Below are 22,673 nucleotides of genomic sequence, written 5' to 3'. Positions count from 1 at the left end.
CTCTCAGTTCCCATGGGAAAGCTATTTTGCTCCTACATATAACAAGCAGTAGATGTTAGCATATGTGCACAAGTGTTTGGCATTAAGGAGAAGCTCTTCTGTAATTAAGATCTTAGATAATTACATGATTACTTTATTTTGCAGCTTCAACAACACTCCCCTCAAAATATTTTAAATCAAACCTTAGTTTGTAGAAATTAATTACAGTACTTGGTTAAAGCTTTCTGTGAAATCACAGAATTAGGACAGCCTGCCATCATAATAGGATATTTGTCTCTTTGCTCAGATCCAAAAGGTAAAAAGTCTGTTGCCTTTTAGAGCAATACAAAGTTTTCCTTCCCGTATCAGAGAAACTTGTGTGTATGTCATTAGCAGTTATCCACCCAGGCTACTTTGCTTGCTTAAGAAGACCTGCTTTCCTTCCTGTCTTTTTCTCTATCTTCACTGGTAACTTCCATATAGGCTGAGCAGTCAGTCCTCAGCTTTCTTTTTATGTTCCTCAACTTCTTAATGAGCATCTGAAATGCATATGTTGGTAGATGTCTCACTTTGATCTGTATATAGACTGATTGCTACAAGGACTCTTTCCTCTAGCATTTCAAATATTTTAGATATGAGTTATCCATGTAAATCTTAATAAATAATAATTTCCTCCACAGATAACTCTGGCAACAGTACAGCTTGTTCTTTTTAGCTTTATTATAAATGGGTGATCTTGTAGTTGTCAATGTTGATTTAGATTGGAGGGAAACCTCAAATCTGTGGGCCAAAATCAGAATCTCTCTTCATTTCAATGGTAGTTTTATATTGCCATTTCAATTAACAAATGTCTTTCTCTGACTTCAGTCCATCTATCAACCCATTTTATTGTTTGTTTACGGTAACTCCAGCCCTATTTTATTGGTTTTCTGGATTCCAGGAAAGAGATCCTAAATGATGTCAAGTGTTGTCTTTGAAGAACCAAAGAATTTGATCATTCTCATACTGAGATGGTTTGGTCATGGTTGTCCTGACTATTCAAAATGTATTATTTCTGTTTAGTTTCCATTCAAGAATGTGCTTCACAAATTGTTAGCGTCCAGAGAGAAAGAGAGATGATACCTATCCTTAATGCATCACCTTGGAATCTGGAGCAGAGACTTGAGCTTGATAAGAGAACATGGGACAGGTGTCCACTAGGAAAGCAGGCTTGGGGAAATCTGTCTCTAGCATTGAGACACCTGTCTTGGTGCTTCCAGCTCTAGCATAATGCAGCCCCCCCCTCCGCCTTTATATTTACAGCCACTTGCTCACGAAAAAGCGTGACTTTTATGTATAAGGATCTGAAAGCTTTGCCTGGTTACCCCTTGTTTCCTGCCAACTCTTAAGCCAACCACCAACTGCTGCTTTCTGTTTGTTTTAAGTTGCGGAATGATTATGGTCCCAGAAACCACGGCTAATAAAGAGCTCTGCTTTAAGCACCACTGTGATTGGCCTGGTGAGTCACTGCACTACCCAGTTATTAAAGGTACAGGAGCCTTACCCTCTTTTCTATCTGGCCACCTTGCCAAGAACTGCTGTTGCTATAGCTGAAAATACTGAGTGGGAAATGTGTGATTAAAGCAGGCTTCATTTATGGTGAATTTCAGAACATTTCCAAGATAAAGGCTATCATTTTGAATTTGTGCACTTGGGAGACTGAGGAGTTTCAGTTTGAAAGGAAATGCCCCATAAGCTTGAAAAAGGGACCTGAATCCCTAATGATGATGTGGAGGAGGGGGTTGTTTTGGAAAGTCTCACCAGTAGATTATTAGTTTAAACTCTTTGGCTTCAGATTGACTAAAAGTAAGAATTGGGCAGTATGATTTGACGTGTATTAACCCAAAAAGTTGAAAGCAGAGATAAAGACACTACCAGTCATGGGAGTGGCATTGACCCTAGGAAACTTACTGAATTGTATTATGAGGTATAATTTTAAGGCAGGAACACTGAGCTATTAATATAGATTCATTATAAATGGTTGCTGATTGCAAGCCCGGTAGTATGGGACGTTGGTTCTTCAGATAAAACATTTCTGAACCAATTTATGGAAACTGCAAAACCTTGATAAGGATGTACAAGTTTAAGATAGTGTAATGGGTTATAAAAACACTGTCCACCCTGAGGCAGCTCATGGAAACTGATAGCAAATTGTGTGTTCTGATGCTTATGGTTATTCACAAAATGGTGATTTTCATGGCCATTTTCAGCTTTACTAATTTTGGTTGAGAAGTGTATGCTAATGAATATTTCCTAACCAGGCAAAGCCTGCTATAATAAATTGTACATAGTGCAATGCTCTTCTGCTTCAGACCTTCTGCGGTCTTTTGTAGTGGGGGGAGAAAGGGGGGATCCAAGAAGACAGAAGTTACACCTTCGTGGGAAAATTGCTGTTTGAGGATCTTTTGCATGAACATTTGTATTACATTAATACCAATATAATAACATACAGTGCTAAAAATGTACTGTATACTCAGAAGTCAATTCTATTGAATTCAGTTGAGCCTACTCTCTGGTAATTGAGGTTAGGATTGTAGCCTATATATCATGTAGAAACTTGAGGATCAACCTTTTTCTGTTTCAGCCATCAATTTGTTATATTTCCCCTTTACCTCTTTTCTTTTAATTAAGCAGCATACATAAATACATTGCTTCTTAAGACAACAACAGGTTTTCCCTTTGGAATAAGATATGCATGCCATAGTATAATCTGATCAGACAATTCAGAACACTGACTAGTTGTAAATATTATACTAAGATTTTACTGTCATATAGATTGCATCAATTAATAGTCTCGAAGGAGGCTGGGATGTCCCCATTGTTAAATAAGAAAGAAGCATGTAGATTTCAAATCAATTTGGCTCCTGTTTATATCAGCCAGGCACTTACGTAAATACTTGGAGATTAATAGGGTGAGGTGAGTGAGATGTCAGTGTGAAAGCCAAATCACATTCCATGAATGTGAAAAGCCACACAGAACTGAGTATGAACATCAAATGCACATTGGTATTATACTTTGTGTAAGGGTAATGCACTGCAGTTAAAATCTGTAGCTGTATTTTTAGGCAAGCTTCACTTAACTGAAGACATCAAGTCCAGGAAATTGGGGGAGCACCAGAAAAGAGAAGAAACCTGTTGGGATTGTAAATTATTCTTAGTAAATATGATATTCTAGTTAAGACATCTTGCTGTCTCTTTCCAGCAGAGAGTACAAAATGTTAAACATTGTATTCCCCTTCCCATTGGTTAAGAGCTCATCGTTGACTCTATTTTCCTATTTCTTTTTACTACAGGCAGCTTTGCAGCTGATTCCACATGTTTAATAGTGTCTGGGTTAGATTCCATTCTGTATTTCCAGGTTCCTTGCAGTATTTGTTTGGCAGTCATCTGGGTATTTCCTGTAGCGCTACTCTGATGCTTTCCCTAAAGGTCAGCCCTTCTTCTTCTTTTAAGCAAGAAGCTGTTGTGAAAACAGTGGTAATCTGTAGGCCAGCTGACTCTGCCCTTTAAGTAGTTCCTGAGCATCAAGATCCATGCCAAGGTGATGGAATTTTTAATGTTGCCCAGGCATCTCCCCACTTACCTCCCATTCCCTCAATGCATACACCATTCTATGGTATAGATATAAAAGAGATGAACCTGCATTTTATGATCCACAGCAGCTACAGTAACTAAAGCTTTGGACTAATTGGCTCATTTTCTTGAAACATCCATTTGTCAATCACTCACAGCAAACATTAGACACGTCTGTTGGAGATTTGGATTCTACCTTGGGACTTGAATGGAATTCTCTTTCTTTCCTTATGCAGCATTACTAATTAGAAATATGCTCTTTTGGTTCAGTGTGCCGAGATTAGCTTAATTTCAGTGCAGACATAATGCTAGGTCCTCGGTTTAAAAATAGGTACTGCAGATGTTTCTGCAGAGGAGAAAGCTTTGAAAATATCTCCTTGGCTGTGTAAGGTTCTGTGCATATGTACTTAGTAGCGGAGCATAATTATATTTTAAATTAATGGGTTACATATGACTACCCTGGAACAATGTTGGACTGTGGTGACTCAGTAGGTAAGTGATTCCTCTCCTCTCCCGAGGCCCTAATTCCAATCTCTGCTGCATTGTATGTATGTATGGCTTTGCATATGTATATATGTAAAATATGTGAATATATTAACTCACTAAATCAGTCGCGCAAGATCAAATTGATTGTGCTGTTGTCTTCAGCAGGAAGATAGCCTGTTTCAAAGGGCTTGGTGCTGCATTCCTCTAGAAAGGAGTGGGCTGCATAGAAATCACTCTTTCATGGAATTACTTCTTCATGAAACCTTTATTTCATCTAATTCTGGCTAATGGAATACATTCAGTAAAAGCAGTGTTGTTGATTTATCAGACTGGGCATGACTGGTCATCTCTGACCATTGGCCATGTTGGCTGGGGCTGATGGGATGTGTATCCTACAACATCTACTAAAGAGTATCACAGAGTAGCTTTGAGGAATAGTTTGTCTTCACTGTTTTTGGTCCAAAGTTTTCATATTTTAAGTTTCAAATGTCGTATTTATATTCTAAGTGTTGGTCTATATATTTTGAAAGAGTTAAATATTGGCAGTTTTGTGGGGTATTTTATAAGCCATTTCAAATAATTGCTTGGGTTTTGAATGGGAATCTTAAAATGCATATAATACCCACTTTATTTGTAGGCTATGTATGGACAAGAAACAGAGAGAGAATGGTTTGGGGGGGTGACAGAAAGGAATAAAGGTAGAATCTGTCCATAGAGCAGTACCCTCCAGATATTGCTGGACTTCAACTCCCATCATCCCTGACCATTGGCCATGATGACTGGTAATGATGGGTATTGTAGCCCAACAACATCTGGAAAAACAACATCAACAACAACAACAACAACAACAACAACAACAACAACAAATAATAATAATAATAATAATAATAATAATAATAATAATAATAATTTATTTCTACCCCACCCATCTGGCTGGGTTTCCCCAACTTTCAATAAAACATTAAAAACAGAATAAAACTGCAAACATTAAAAACTTCCCTAGACAGGGCTGCCTTCAAATGTCAGATACTTGTTTATTTCCTTGACATCTGATGGGAGGGCGTTCCACAGGGTGTGCACCACTACTGAGAAGGCCCTCTGCCAGGAAGGCACAGTGTTCTAGATGATGATGACAGGTTCTAAATTTAACCCCATGAAGTTCATATTATAATACAGTGGTACCTCGGCTTACAGACACTTCAGGTTACAGACACTTCAGGTTACAGACTCCGCTAACCCAGAAATAGTACCCCGGGTTAAGAATTTTGCTTCAGGATGAGAACAGAAATTGCACGGCGGCCGCATGGCGGCAGCAGGAGGCCCCGTTAGCTAAAGTGGTACCTCAGTTTCAGGTTAAGAACAGACCTCCAGAACGAATTAAGTACTTAACCTGAGGTACCACTGTACTAGCATTGAGGGATTTATTTTAAAGCAGAGATTGTAGTCATATCTCTTAGGTTATAGTTCTGAGCAATCTGTGTGATGAAGGAGCTGTGTTGGGTTCACATATATATGACTAATCTTAATTTCAAGGTGTGAAATTGTACACAATAGATGGATTTTCAGGATTTAAAACTGAAGCTTAAAAGCCACATAATGGAGGAATTCTCAGGCAAAAAAGCAATGTAATCTTCTTTTTAAAGAGTCAGGCATTTGTCCTAGGAGAGAGAGAAAAAAAAACTCAAGGAAGAGGAGAAGGAGATTTTGACGTTGTTTTACTCAGCCCCTTTGAAACAATAGCATTATAGTTTGAATAAACTTTTAAGATTATGTGAAAATATTAACCAACTCCTTTCTTGAACAAACAGGGTGTAGCGACAAACCATTAGTGTATGAGAAACAGTTCTCCACTTCATAGGTAACAAGGAGTAGAACAACGGAAACCATAAATTACTTGGGGTGTGAGGCCTGCTTCCAGCATGTCCACTTGGCTACACCTCTGTGAGCTGTATGGTTGGCAGCCCTGAGAAAGGGTCCTACACACATACCAACAAACATGTTAGCCCAGGATTCCCCTTACAGTGGAGGTGCTTTGCACAATACATTAGTGCACATGTACACCTCCTTTTATCATTGCCAAAAGTGCAGCCAGTAGGGGCAGGTGTGAAGGAATGAAGGAATGAAGCTGATCCTTCACATTTCCTTTTAACACAGGCATTGCCAGTTTTTTGGGGGGCCCATGAGCATATTTGCAAATAAGGGACTGGGCACTGTGTGTATGCATACACATACACATCCAAACACACAGCAGAATGTCTTCTACTGACTACAACAGAGCACTTCATGCAACCTTAATTTCCACAGCAGGAAGGGACCCTGTGGCTGCCAGAGAAGGCCAATATGGGTGCACGGGCACTCATGGGCACCACATTGGTGATCCCTGTTTTAACACATGGGAGGTTGTGTGAACTTCCACTGAGCATCTGTGTTCATCCTATCTTTAATTTTTTGCCCATCATATATATGCTAGACCTCTGATAGCCCTTCAAACTGATTTTTTTTCTTCTTTCCTTGGAGCTTTAATTATTTACCTCTTCAAAGCTGCCTGGCAGTATATAAGCTTCTCCCAGTCCTTTATTAGACTCTTTCACCTTTTGCATCCCTGTAAAACCATGCAGTGTTGAATAAAAGTGACATCTTAGGTTCTCTGGAGAGTTTGTCCTAAACACTTGGCATTTGTTTAACACTTGTATCATTTCAATAGCATGTTGCAAACCGTCTTCCAGAGGTCAGTAATATGGGGACAATTAACTATTAAAATCCATAGATTAACAAGGATAGCCATAACATTTTAAAATCCTGTACAATATGGTATAAAAGAATGGCATGCACACTATGGTATTTTCCATTCTATAACCCAGTACTATGAAAATCATCATTTATAGTTCAGATTGGGAAAAATGAATACAGTAAATGGACAAAAGTGCAAAGATTCACAAAATGTTTAGAGGTGTGCGTACCCCTGTGTACCCCCCCCCAAAAAGCACTGCTTATAGTACTGAGGACTGCGTCTGTCTGCCTGTTAAGAAGAAAACATTATCAATCTTTCTGGCAGGCATTTAGGACTCTCCAGTTGTTACCTGCCATGCTGTTAAATTGCAGATAATTCTGGTGGGTCAAACAGGTAATTAACGGTGAATCAAAGATTGTACTTCATTCACGATTATTAAAGAGCATTTTGTTCAGTGTTCTCAGATGGTTTATGGAAGCTTTTCCAACAGTGTTTCCACACCACGTGAGTCAACTGAGTTGGCTTTGGCTGTAAGATTAACTCTTGAGTGGTCTTTTGGAGCTAGAATACCTTCTGATCAGTCTGTGCAGTGATCCTAAACAGAGTTAGGGTTGAATCTATGACACCAAAACCACAAATGACGTGCTAAGTGTTTATGACTTGTGCATTTTTTAAAAAAACCTACAAAGTAGTGGATAAATTATTGTTATTATGTATTTATTTATACCTTGTATTTTTCCCTGACAGGGATCTAAGGCAGCTTCCCCACCAGCCATCATGAATTTTCCATCAATTAACTGAAACACTCTCTACACCATAAAGTGCCCCTTTTAGTTCATTCAGCTTTCATCTTCAACATAAGGACATGTGTGGGGTGAGAGTGGGGACAGGGGGGCTGCTCCTGTGTCCTATCCTGTGCACCTTCTCTGTAAATCCCAATGTGCCCTGTGGGAGGACTAATTGCAGTGGAAGATGTGGTCGATATTGGGAAAACTTGATTGCTGAGATATTGGTTGCATTTTCATCTTTCATACATCCATTTTGGGAAAATTGATCATTTGCAAAAATTGCTGTGATAAAATAAAATAAAATTGGGCCATCAGGCCAGGCCAAGGAAGTGAAAGAAACTGGTAGATCACACTATTCTGGATACTGCTTTGATCCAGCCAAATGGTGACAAAAGTACTTATATGATGATCATGCCTAAAATTGTATAAAGCACTGTAGAATAATAATAACAGGATTGTAAGGGGGCAGGGTGAAGAAAACTTGTATAGAACTTCATATACCTGCAGCATCTTGAGGGATTGGACTCTGTGCTCTTATAGCAGGGTGCAGTACACCAGTGTTTCATATACAGCGGTTTCTCCTCTGTCAAAATCTTCGCAGAAGACTCAAGTATCACTGTGTTTGCTTTTATTATGCTCCACTTTGCCCTCCCTCCTTTTTTCTTTTTTCTTTGAAATTGTTCAACATATATTGGCATAATTATGATGCATAATTATCCATAAATTGCCAGCCCTTCAGAAGTCATTTTCCTGCCCTGAATAAAAATTTAATGAATAAAATATTGTAGGTTGGGGGTATTGTATTTGTTTATGCAATTTTGCGATCCTTGGATGAAGGGCAGTATAGAAATTTAATAACTAACTAACTAACTAACTAACTAACTAGAGAGCTTTCTCAGAGATGAGAATGACGCACAGTGAACAAATAATATGAGGAAAATATGAAATCTCTCTGTCAGGAGTTCAGCCTACACTCGAGTAGGACCCTGGCAAGGCACATGCCTGACTGGCATGTTCCCTCCCTCCTGGTTGATAGTTCAACCCAACCCACAGCGACCGATGCCAACCGACACCGGCACACTTTCGCAGAGTTTGCGCATCTGCGTAACAGACCTCAGCAACTCAGCGTTTTGGCTAATCAACTTTATTTACATATAAACACACACTGAGCACTGCAACACGGCTCCCTCCCTCTCTAGCATCAGACAGCAAAGAGAAAAAAGAACAAAGGACAATAGTCCCACTTCACAGAACACAGTAACACAAACATCCTGTCTCCGTCACTTCCCACTCTGTGGAGTCAAAACATACACCATCATGTGATAGACAAAAATCCCATTATTGCAATCATGGAGCAGGAATTCTAACACTCTCATGCTATCCATGGGTGGCTAAATATGTGGATGTCATTAATAGATGCTGTAGAGTGGTAGAAGACACAAATTTCTGTGAATAATAAGAAGGGAAACTTAAACTGTTAAATTTCTCATACTGTTACATTACTTCAGTCAAATTAACTATCTTTCATTTACTTTATTTCCTAATTAATTTACTAAAATTAATGTCTCAATGTAATTTAAATTTTCAAGGGTATAACTTCCACCTAAATCACAGGCAATTCATTACTTCAAAAATCAACTTTACAATATTTCCTATATCAAGGGAATAATACGTTAACCAATGAATACCTTCTCACATTCGATAGATCTTATTTAAAGCTGATTTTAAAAGGCCTATTTTAACCTGAGTTATACATGGATCAATTAATTTCACTGACTGATATGTTTAAACGTAAGACTTTGGTTTATATTCATTTTTTAACTACAGTTATTTGATCCTGTGAAATCACATATTCTTTCTCAATTAGCATATTCCCCATGCCCATGATATGAATGACATTTTATTTATGAGGTTCAATAAAATTGAGGAATACTTTTTTTATATTAAAGAAAGCAAAACATTTAGGCCTACTGTGATGGCAAAGACTGCAATCTGCCCTTTAAGACGGATGTTCCACTTCTAGGGTTGGAGGCAGTGTGTCTCTGAATTCCAGTTGCATGGAATTAAAGGTGAGGACAATGCTGCTGTGCTCAGCTTCTGGTTGTGGGCTTCCTATGGGCATCTTGTTGCTACTGTGATAACACAGTTAGACCAGATGGGCCTTTGCCCTTAGCCATCAAGCTCTTTTTATATTCTTAAGGCAGGCAAGCAGACCAGCTATCCCTGCGCCACCTTGTTTACTTCGCCAGGCCCACTGTAGTTAGTTAGTTAGTTTATTTTATTTTATTTATATCCCACCCTCCCCAGCTAAGACCGGGCTCAGGGCAGCTAACATCAGGTATAAAAACAATGGATTAAAATACAACTTAAAAACAAAATTAAAATACTACTTAAAATGCAGGCTCATTTCAGTGGAAGCTCAGATCAGAAACTGGTTTTTTTGGGGGGACGTCAAATCTTCACCAAGGTCAACTATCCAGACTGGTCCTACGTGGGCCAGAAAAGCCAGGGAAGTCCCCAAATAGGGGTTCCATCACAGAAGGAAAAGGAAAGAGGGGGAGGGGGAAGGGATCAGGCTGGTTCCAAGCCAAAGGCCACGTGGAACAACTCTGTCTTACAGGTCCTGCGTAACAAAATCAGATCCCGCAGGGCCCTGGTCTCATGAGACAGAGCATTCCACCAGGCCGGTGGAGGCTAATCTGACTTCCTTAGGGCCCGGGACCTCTAAAGTGTTGCTATTTATGGACCTTAAGGTCCTCCACGGGGCATACCAGGAGAGGCGGTCCCGTAGGTACGAGGGTCCTAGTGTTTCTAGGTATCGTTACTGTGAGCAGTAAGCTACAATGCCCAGGATTCCTTTGACAGCGAAATGAGTTTCAAAGGTGCTTTAAAGGTATAGTGTGCATGCCAACTGCACCCCCCCCAAATGTGGCTCAGTGGATCAATGTTTCTGGCTGTTAACCAGAAAGTTGGTGGTTCAAGCCCACCTGGGACAGCTGTGTGCAGAATTCCCGCATTGCAGGAAGTTGGACTACATGACCCTTAGGGTATCTCCCAACTATACAATTCTATGCTTCCGGCACTTGAAAAACCCACTGGCTCAGCCAATTTTCTATCCTCAGTAGAGTATGAAAGCAATTAGGTATGGGGTGAGTAATAAAATGACAAATTTAACAACAACAACAACAACAACAACAAAAACTTTTAAAAAACTAAACCCTTTCCAGTTTTGGAAATCTCAAAAAGGAAAAAGTTAAGAACACTTTGAATGTTGATACCCAGGAGCAAAATCAAAATGACAGAAGAAATTGTATCCACCTCAAGCTAGACTAGATTACTTTTCTCACCTGCTCAGTACTTTCTCAGAGCTGAGCTTCCAGCTCCATTTGCAGCCTCCTTTCCTGGCTTCTTCCTTGTGCAGTACTTCCACTGTGCTTCCTTACTTTGTCATTGAAATCCTGCTCGATATTGACCCAGAGCGGAACTCCAATGTATAGTTAGCAGAGTAAAAATTTAAACACATTGAAGGATTCCCACAGAATAGACGAGAGGCAATTGTATTTCATCCAGCAGGGTTTTACTGCTACTGAAGGCAAATGAGCACAATGGTCACAAATCTAATACATTCAGGATTGGCACTGACCTTAAGAAATCCAGTTGCAACAGACTTAACTTAAACTTACGATAACTTATAATAAGTCTAAAACTTTAACAATAGGCATACTATATACAGAACACCACACAAGAAGGAAAGAGAGACAGAAAGGGACAGTGAAACCCAGTCTCCTTCTTGCCTACTATTATAGTCAGCATGACCTTGACAGAAGAGATAAGAGAACCAGTTTAAACCAGCTGTACTCAGCTTCTCTGAAGGAGCAACCCAAACATCATGAACCTTATGCTTGTTTCTTTCACACAGAGAAGCTTCTCTTGAATTAAGTAGAATGGGAAATAATAATAATAATAATAATAAATTTTATTTATATCCCGCCCTCCCCAGCCGAAGCTGGGCTCAGGGCGGTTAACAACAATCAAAATAATCCAACATTCTAAAAACGTTCATTATAAAATTAATTAAAATCAAATTGATGGCAACCATTAAGCAAAATTCTGTGCAGATTGCCAGAGGAGGGGGTCAGGCTGCGCCCTGACCAAAGGCCTGGTGGAACAGCTCTGTCTTGCAGGCCCTGCGGAAAGATGTCAGGTCCCGCAGGGCCCTAGTCTCTTGTGACAGAGCGTTCCACCAGATTGGAGCCGCGGAAAGATACCGTACATTGGATCAATACTTTATGTACTAAGAAATGCAAACTGACATACTTCCATAATGTTTCAATTTGTTTCCCCACCACCATCGTTTCAGCATTCACAAATACTCCCTTTTTCTCTATCTTCCACTATGATCATACTATGTTTCAACTGCCTCCTTATACACATTTCTACTCTCCCCCTGAACCTCATGGTCAGTTAGAAGGGGAGTACACTTGTGGATAAGTTTCCATCCTTTCAACCTGCTCAATTTCTCTCCCTTAAATCTTGAGGATACATGTTTCCTTAACTACCAAGTTGCTGGGCTGCATATTTTTTTCTTCTGTTAACTTAGAACAGACACATTTTTTTTAACGAAAAGGAAAGAAGGGAAAAGAAAAAAAATGTTCTTGTAATAAAGGAGAGAAAATGAAATGGTGGAGCAGTTTCATTCCTTCACACCTACAATCAGTCATATACCTAAGATATAGTTTGGTAAAATGCTTCCTTAACTTTTCCAGACAGATTTTGCAGTCTGTCGCTATGTAAAATGGAGGAAAATCTGTTCACTTATTCTTCCCTTTATATGAATAAAAAAGGAATCAAAACATCAAGGTTTGCAGTTTCCAGATTTTAATACAGTACTGATAGCTTTATGCATATTGTTATAACTCATTTGATGTGTAAAGGGATCCCTGACCATTAGGTCCAGTCGTGGCCGACTCTGGGGTTGCAGCGCTCATCTCGCTTTATTGGCGAGGGAGCCAGCGTACAGCTTCTGGGTCATGTGGCCAGCATGAGTAAGCCGCTTCTGGCGAACCAGAGCAGCGCACGGAAATGCTGTTTACCTTCCCGCCGGAGTGGTACCTATTTATCTACTTGCACTTTGACGTGTTTTTGAACTGCTAGGTTGGCAGGAGCAGGGACTGAGCAACGGGAGCTCACCCCGTCGCGGGTATTCGAACCGCCAACCTTCTGATTTGGCAAGTCCTAGGCTCTGTGGTTTAACCCACAGTACCACCCGTGTCCCGCATTCGATGTGTAGTCAGACCCTATTAAGATTAAGCTTTGAGCATAATGGGTAACTCTTTCACCCCTGCTTTTCTACTTTTGTTGTTGTTGTTTAGTCGTTTAGTCTATGTATTGCTAATTCATGTTTGAGTTAAATCTATGAAGTTGAACTGGACTAAAGTTTTCTGCCCATTGCATAGCAGGGTGAAGGAAGGATGTTAGTATTTTTTTGTTATTAATATCTTGAAAGACTTAATCATTACTTTTTTCAGAAGTACCACTATCATATACCTGAACAAAGAGTACATAATTGCCTTGTTTAGAGTAGGGAAATTGGAGGAGGTAAATATTTGTTGTTGTTGTTTAGTCATTTAGTTGTGTCCGACTCTTCGTGACCCCATGGACCAGAGCACACCAGGCACTCCTGTCTTCCACTGCCTCCCACAGTTTGGTCAAACTCATGTTAGTAGCTTTGAGAACACTGTCCAATCATCTCGTCCTCTGTCGTCCCCTTCTCCTTGTGCCATCCATCTTTCCCAACATCAGGGTCTTTTCCAGGGAGTCTTCTCTTCTCATGAGGTGGCCAAAGTATTGGAGCCTCAGCTTCAGGATCTGTCCTTCCAGTGAGCACTCAGGGCTGATTTCCTTCAGAATGGATAGGTTTCATCTTCTTGCAGTCCATGGGACTCTCAAGAGTCTCCTCCAGCACCATAATTCAAAAGCATCAATTCTTCGGCGATCAGCCTTCTTTATGGTCCAGCTCTCACTTCCATACATCACTACTGGGAAAACCATAGCTTTAACTATACAGACTTTTCTTGGCAAGGTGATGTCTCTGCTTTTTAAGATGCTGTCTAGGTTTGTCATTGCTTTTCTCCCAAGAAGCAGGTGTCTTTTAGTTTCGTGGCTGCTGTCACCATCTGCAGTGATCATGGAGCCCAAGAAAGTAAAATCTCTTCATGAATGTCACTTTATAAATGCAAAGTTATACAAATTTCCCTGAAAAGGCTTTACCTGGCTATATATCATAGAATCAGTGAATTGTAGAGTTGGAAGGGACCCTGAAGATCATCTAGTCCAACCCCCTGCAATGCAGGAATATGCAGCTGTCCTATATGGGGATCATTGATATCATTTTTAGACAATATCATGGGTTCTTTTCATTTTTCATTTGCAATCATTTATCCAAGCCTTGAGAAAGAATTAAGAATGGAGGACATTTCTTTCTTTTGCATTAATGTAATTAGTCATAAATAACAGAGAGAGGGGGAGAAGCAATTTGATGTAGGGATATCTTAGGCATTTTTGATGTTGCATTGGCTAATAAAGAGAGACACTTCTGACAAACCTATACTGTGTCACATTTATAAGTTGTACATCAAGCATGGATTTAGGGAAATATTGGTGGTGGGTTAAAAAAAATATCAAAGCATGATTATCCTCAACTTTCAAGTAACTTGTGTGATAGCTGGGGTCCAACATTAACTGAGGAGAGCACCACATGTACTTGAATGTATGTGTGTCTGTATTAATACTGCAAAAAAAAAGCAACTAGAAAACAGAATAGCTTGTACAAATCATGATGTTGATTGAAAAGAAATACTACCACGTGCCATGAAATTAATATCTTATACCTCAAAGAACTTGTGTTTTTCTTTAACTTCACAGACTTTTATTGCAATCCCAAGCACCGTTGAGATACAGCATTGGCAAGTTTTAAACTAGAGCATGCAGGCATTTAGTCAGCCCTCTTGGGATTGGATCGACTTTCCCAATCCCCACAGTTGTTTTTCACACTTTGCCTTTCCTTCTTTCCTCACCTCTAAGTAGAAAAGAAAAAAGGAGAGCGAAGTGTGATCAAGTTTAGTCTAGCGAGCATTTTTCTCACTCTTAAGTGTTGCTTGTTAAATTTCATTTTTGAAAAATGTAGTTGTTTTTAGTGTACCTGTAAGTGAGCTTGAAATAAAGCACCCTGAATCATTAAAAAAGAAAAAACCCAGCAACTTTGCTTCCTGCTGCTATATAATTTTAAAATGGCTAGGTAATTTGTACAGTGTTTAAGGAAAAAAATAAATCGTACCAGAGCTGACAACTTGGACACCAAACTGCAGGTAAATGCAATTTAAAACAGCGGATTTAGTATCCCTTTGGGGAGAAAAATGAGGTTTTAGATTAGAAATGCTTGACATACCATTAATTAAACTGAAAGGTACATTCCTGTACTGCTTTGATACCTTATAGGGAAGCCACCAAATTTATGTGGCTATAGTAAATGATAATCTTTCAGTTCTGCGGCAATGATATCTGGCCCTTCATAGCATAGAACTTCAAGAGAGCTTGGCTAGTGGTCAAAAGAGGTAAAGAATAGCTGCTTTGGTTATCAGGTTATTTGGTTATTCCTGTAGACTACATCAATGGAATGTTGTTTAAAAGGACACTTAGGAGGAGCCCTTGAAAGCATTTATTCATTTGCTAAAATGAAGCTGGTATGTTAGGACCAAATCTCCTTGCAGCTGCATGTGGATGTGGTCAGCTGTGGTTGTCAAAGGAGTAGGCTTGCCAGCCTTCCTAAAGGCATAGGTAAAGGGACCCCTGACCATTAGGTCCAGTCGTGACCGACTCTGGGGTTATGGCGCTCATCTCGCTTTATTGACCGAGGGAGCCGGCATACAGCTTCCGGGTCATGTGGCCAGCATGACTAAGCTGCTTCTGGTGAACCAGAGTAGCGCATGGAAATGCCATTTACCTTCCCGCCAGAGCAGTACCTATTTATCTACTTGCACTTTGATGTGCTTGTGAACTGCTAGGTTGGCAGGAGCAGGGACCGAGCAACGGCAGCTCACCCCATCGCGGGGATTCGAACCACCGACCTTCTGATTGGCAAGTCCTAGGCTCTGTGGTTTAACCCACAGTGCCACCCGTGTCCCACAAAGGCATAGAGGTACCCCCAAAAATGTTACTGTAAGGGTTTGAACAGAACCTGCAATACATATAGTACACAATGGCTGACTTGCCGCACAATTTATCTTAACACAATTGTGATAAGAGACGGGATAACTCACAGCCAAACCACTTTCAGCTAATCCTTTGTCTCTGGGCTCATGAAGACAAATGCCATAATAGCAAAGGCCAGCTGTCAAGAATCATTGCAGATACTGATGGATAGATTGGGTAACATGGCGTGTGCATGTTGCTCCTGCTCTCATGTAATGGAATTGTGGTCACAAAGCCTTGAATCCTGCAGTTGCTATTTGTCATGTGCTGAACAGCAGCATTGTGCCTGGTCAGCACTTGGAGGGGAAGGTGTCCAGGGAAATGCAGACAGTTGCAGGAAATGACTTTGTTGATTCATTAAGTGCAGCTTTCCCATTTTCTATTAGTTAGCCAACACTGTAGCTCCATGCCAGAGGGCACTGTGCCATCGGAAGGGCCACTTATTTGAACGAGACCCAAAGACAGCGCCTTAGACGCTTTAAGTTGTTAACACATTTGTGACAAATTATCTTATGGGTGATAGTCAACTGCATTTAACTCAGAGTAGACCTATTGAGATTAATGAACATGACCAAGTGAGGTCCAATAGCTTCAATGGGACTTCTCTGAATAAAACTTAGTTGAATACCACCCTATATTTTTAATCAAGCCCTGCCATGCTCCTGTAAGTTGTATGGGTGGGGTAGAAATAAATTATTATTATTATTATTATTATTATTATTATTATTATTATTATTATTATTAATGGTGTCAGGTAGCAGACCTCAGAACATTTTGAGCAGTCGATACATGATATTCATGCTGTGTCTATGTCCCACATGCTTGTTAACTGCAAGTCCACTGAGAAGAGTCCAGATTCAGAAGGCTCTATAAATGAAAGTCATTATTATCAATTAGTCCACTCAGGCTGCAATGCTATATATATGTTTACTGGGAGTAAACTCAATGGGACTATCTTTTGAATTGCCATGTTTAGGACTGCACTGTAAATGCCCATGCTAGAGAGACAAGATCCTATGAAGTACATGTAAAGATCTGCACATGATCCATGGAAATGCGTACTCTGCTATATTTTAAATTGCAGGTGTCTTGTTAAACATATTGTGATAAAATCAAGTGGGGGAATTACAGCTTACTTATTTAGGTAGCAAAATGCTTTAAAATGTATATGGTTTTAATATATTGTTTTATTCCCTCACCCCCAGTTTTGTAGTCATTGTAGTTCCCCCTTCGGATGCACACACACACACTTAAATATGACTAAAATAACAGCAGAATAGTTGCTTTATATTAGTAATCTTCAAGCAAGTAAACAGATTTCCCTTTTAAAAAATCAATATTGCATGGATTGGTTGTGCACTGTTGTTCCATCCTTTCATGGTTCTGAATTTCTTTCAAAAAATTTGTAATTTTCAGTTTCTGCATAAACTGTTCTTTGAACTTGTCTATATTATTTTTTGAGTCCAGCCACCGAGGCCATGCACATGAATGACCCTGCGCATTAAATTACCCATTTCCTCCTTTTCTTTTTATCGTTAATGGAAAAGTAGCAGTTACATTTCAGCTTTTTACTATCCTTAAAGATTCACTGTTGAGAAATTCATAAAGTAGAAAAGAGATAATGTGGACAGCAGTGTAATTTGTGCTGGTAAATGCCAGGCCAGTTTCATAGATTATTTCCATATTTATGAAGGACTGAACTGGTCCAGCTTGCTGATTTCCAGCATGAAATGAACTTCATAGTCAACATTTCATTCACCAAGCTACTGATTGTGGCTTTCCTAAGTGTAGTAGCTGTAAACTTGTCACTTATTTACTTCTTTAGGTATATTCCGAGTTTTATAACCTGTATGGTCTGTTAACATCACCATGAGGTTTTTGTTTGTTTGTTTGTTTGTGAGATATTTAATCCCCATTTTACAGATATGATATATAGATATGGATATTAACAATGCAATATGTGAACAAAATGCCTAATGTCCACATACCTAACAACAATCTAAAGGCAACTAGTGCAGTCACAGTGCCTTCCCTCCCCGGCCTAATACTATGTCAAGTGCGACAGAACAAACACAAGCAGACAACAATCTGGATAAAAATTGGCCACAACTTTATTGATTACAGGTATAAGTGGAACTTGGGCTCAGACATTTGGTGTATATCCATTTCACCCTCCTGCCAGAGGGCTGGAACTGCTTCAGGGTCATGCCATGGATTAGGGCCTCCCCAATATGTTGATCTACTGAGTTGGCCATCCTAAGGCTACAGCTGGAAGCCCTATGGCTCATCTGCCCTATGTTTGGCTTCTGGATAGGAGACCCCTCCAATGGGGTACCCTGTCAACAATACTAAAAGAGTATTGGGCAATGCAGCACTTCAACTAATGTTTGACAACTAGGATTCCACCCAATCCCTTAACCTTTTACAGATGTTATCTATAGATAGAGATATCAATGTAATATGTGGACAAAATGCCTAATTTGTACAACAACAATCTAAAAGTGACTATTTCACAACAAAAAAGAACAAGGAAATCATTTTAAACAAACAAACAAACACCCTGCAGATTTAAACAGCAAAATAGAGGCACATGATATAAAATATCACTTATAAATAATGGAAATAAATCACTCAATGTATGAAGAAAACAAAAACACACATTGAAAATATCTGAATCAGTTAAAAGGTTTTGACCTGAAGGCTGAAACTCGAGAGTGAAGGCAGCAGTTGGGGGTCCCTGCCAGAGTATTCTGTAAATAGGACACTAACAGCAACTGGGCATCTCCGATGTGTGGTGAGGAGCTTGGCCAAGGGACTTTGATGATGATATCAACTCTTGTGCAGGTTCAGAAGGCAGTACTACTTCTAGATACCCTGGACTGTAGCCACATAAGAACTTCAAGGTTAACAGCAGCATTATGAATTGTGCTTGGAAACAAACAGAAACCAGTGGAGCTGTTTTAGGATTGGTAAGATATGCCACTGGTAAGATATTTTGCAACTGTAAAGCTCATAAGCAGCCAACAAAGATAACCCCATGTTTAACACACTACAGTAGTTACAAGACTATTTTTGTGCACATGAGCATTTAATTTTATTGACAGTGATCCATGAAATTTTGGATTCCATATTTTAATTATGTCTTCCAAAGGAGAAACTACATGGGACATGTTGTACTTTACTTCTGTTTCTATTATCACTGTGGATAGTGTCGGATTTAGCAGACTATTTAAGCATTTCTTTTCCTGCCATTGATTACTCAAAATTACCACAAAATGTTTTCTCTAGATAGAAAGATAGACCTCATTGATACCAATTTCACCAACATTCTGTATTATTTGTATTTGTTATTCGTGCCAGATGTACTGGCATAACATGCCATTGGTGTAATACTTTTAAATTCTCCCTAAGGATTTGTTGATATAGTTTTCTTTCATTGAGTCATCCATATTTTGTATTTAATTCTTTGATTAGCACTCCAAAATTCCAAAGGGTTTGCTCCCCATTTGAAATCTACTTTTTTCCCACTCCAAAATTCTGTTCATAGAATCATTGAATGGGAAGGAACCCCAAGGGTCATCTGGTCCACCCCCTGCAATGCAGGAATCTCAGCTAAAGCATCAATGACAGATAGCTATCCAACCTCTGCTTAAAAACCTCCAAGGAAGGAGAGTCCACAACCTCCTGAAGGAGTCCATTCCACTGTTGAACAGCTCTTACTGCCAGAAAATTCTTCCTGATGTTTAGTTGGAATCTCCTTTCTTGTAACTTGAAGCCATTGGTTCGACTCCTACCCTCCAGAGCAGGAGAAAACAAGTTTGCTCCATCTTCCATGTGACAGCCCTTTAGATATTTGAAAATGGCTATCACATCTCCTCTTAGTCTTCTCTTTTCCAGGTGCTGACAAAACAAGTAGTTAGTAATAGAAGTAACTATTTTCAATGATAAATTGATCACATACCCAGCTCCTTCAAGCGCTCCTCATAAGGCTTGGTTTCCAGACCCTTGATCATCTTGGTTGCTCTTCTCTACACACATTCCAGCTTGTCAATATCCTTCTTAAATTGTGGTGCCCAGAACTGAACATAGTATTTCAGGTGTGGTCTGACCAAGGCAGAACAGAGTAGTACTATTACTTCCTTTGATCTTGATACTATACTTCTGTTGATGCAGCCTAGAACACCATTTGCTGTCTCTTTTTTGCTGCTGCATCACACTGTTGACTCATGTTAAGCTTGTGGTCCACCAAGACCCCTAGATCCTTTTCACATGTACTGCTAGTTAGCCAGGTGTCTCCCATCTTATGTTTGTGCATCTGGTTCTTCCTGCATGAGTCCAGAACTTATTTGTCCCTATTGGAATTCATTTCAGTTAATTGTAAATGTGTCCCCATTACTTCCATGCCTACACACAGCTTCTCTAAAGCTGCCTCTTAATTATGACACCATGATTCTTAATTTATTTGCTTCATAATATTTATGGACACTTAGTTCTCCTCATCCCCATTGATCTAATTGCTTTTGCCTCAGGTTCTTTGCAAGTGTTGGTCTTTTCCCTTGATAAATGAACTTTGTGACTTTTTTTTGCCATCGTGCCAAATCTTTTGAATCAATTGTTATGGCGAATGTTTGAAAGAAGTGGTTTTAATTTTGGCAAAGCTAACAGTTTTATAGCACCAGTTCTTTCCATAATTGTTAACTATAACAGAGACCATTCTTTAATATCTTTTCTTTATTTGTCTAATCACTGGATTTGAGAGAGAATATGACACTTCAAAATCCCCCCCAATGATTTATATTTAGATATGATTGATTATATCTCTAAAAATGAGCACATATTGAAGCCCAAATGATAGACTTCACTGATGTTGCAGCCATACAATCTATGCTGAAGAATATATATTAAAAATGTTAAGTTTTTAAGTTGATTTTAGTCACATGAATGATAAAATAATTTAAAATGGAAATGCATGATAGGAATACTTAAGACCTACAATTCTGTCTTTTTTATGTTTTTCTTCTTTTTTTACATCATTTAAGGAAAGGTGGTCATGTGTCCTACTTAGGCTGTATTTACGCCATTCATTTAAAGCAGGCTTCCTCAACCTTGGCCCTCCAGATGTTTTGAGACTACAATTCCCAGCATCCCTGACCACTGGTGCTGCCAGCTAGGGATCATGGGAGTTGTGGGCCAAAAACATCTGGAGGGCCGAGGTTGAGGAAGCCTGATTTAAAACATATTTACCGGTAAACATGTAACTTTTAAAAAATTGCAGTTGCAGTTTGTTAGGAGTGCTGGGAAATGTAGCTCTCTGATGGGTATACTGCAGTTCCTGGGATTATGTGGAGAAGCTATGTGCCTTAGAATTGAAGGCGCCCTTGGCTTGAAGGACAATCTGGCCCAAGTACTGTTTCGTGATAAAGAACCGTGATCATCTCCAGGCTGTCAGTAATTGGCAGAAGGGATTCACGTTGGGGGGTGATTCTGGATCTGCCTGTGTCACTGGAAGCTCAGGTTAGAGGTGCTGGAAGTGCCTTTTACCAGTTGCATCTGATTCCACAGCTATCACAATTCCTGGACCCAAGAGGCCTTGCCACAGTAGTTCATGTGCTCAGAGATCTGCACTGGTTGCCAATTTGTTACTGGACCAAGTTCAAGATGTTACTTTTAGTATATAAAACTCTTAGCAACTTGAGACCAGTTTACCCATAAGATCTGCTTACCTTACATATCCCCACTCAATTTCTGCAGTCAGTGGAACTGGCTTACTACAGGTGCCACATGATACCTGTTCTGCATTTGTAAGAACTTGGTTGTTTAGTATGGCAACACTTACACATTGGAACTCCCTGCCGATTGAGATCAAACAGGTGCCTTCCCTGTATACTCTTTTTGGTGCCTGCTGAAACCATTCTTGTTTAGGCAAGCCTACCCAGATGCTTAGAAAGTTGTTTTGGTATTTTAACTTTTGTATGGTTTAAAGTGGGATTGTGAATCTTTCTTGATTTTACTTTTACATATATACATAAATTGGTGACTTTTTACATTCAAGCGATGTATACATTTTATTAAATAAATAAACACTAGAAAATTAGGTTCAGACCGTTAAATAACTTTTTTAAACAAAAACAAAAATAAATAAATCAGACTTTTTGTGGTTAGGAAAATATGAAGTTAAGACGTAATTAATGGGAAGGTGTGTTAACACCACACTCTCCATCTATGGACCTTCCAAATCTGTTCTGGGCTTTTCCTCAACCCTCCAGAACAGATGGGGTGGATGCTTAGAGACCACAGAGAGAAGACAGCAGAAGTTTCATTTCTCAACTGGAAGTCATTGTGCAAATAGGCTCCCAGTACGTTTCCGAGCACAATTCAAAGTGTTGGTGCTGACCTTTAAAGCCCTAAACGGCCTCGGTCCAGTATACCTGAAGGAGCGTCTCCACCCCCATCATTCTGCCCGGACGCTGAGGTCCAGCGCCGAGGGCCTTCTGGCGGTTCCCTCATTGCGAGAAGCAAAGCTACAGGGAACCAGGCAGAGGGCCTTCTCGGTAGTGGCGCCCGCCCTGTGGAACGCCCTTCCAGCAGATGTCAAAGCGATAAACAACTACCTGACATTCAGAAGACATCTTAAGGCAGCCCTGTTCAGGGAAGTTTTTAACGTGTGATATTTTACTGTATTTTTGGTTTTTATGGAAGCCGCCCAGAGTGGCTGGGGAGGCCCAGCCAGATGGGCGGGGTATAAATAATAAATTATTATTATTATTATTGTTGTTGTTGTTGTTGTTGTTGTTGTTGTTGGATGCAACCCTTTGTTTTCCCCTTTC

General features: G+C 39.7%; 1 protein-coding gene across 5 annotated transcripts in view; it reads left to right on the top strand.

Moving 5' to 3' along the window:
- Positions 1–22,673, top strand: part of LRRC4C (leucine rich repeat containing 4C) — a 611,872-nt gene that overhangs the window by 572,102 nt on the left and 17,097 nt on the right. The window lies entirely within an intron of this gene.

The sequence above is a fragment of the Podarcis filfolensis genome, assembly GCF_964270895.1.
Source record: "Podarcis filfolensis genome assembly, chromosome: 1".
NCBI classification, from domain to species: Eukaryota; Metazoa; Chordata; class Lepidosauria; order Squamata; family Lacertidae; genus Podarcis; species Podarcis filfolensis.
Note: the sequence above shows the minus strand (reverse complement) of the source record. Positions and strands in the feature narration are given on the sequence as shown.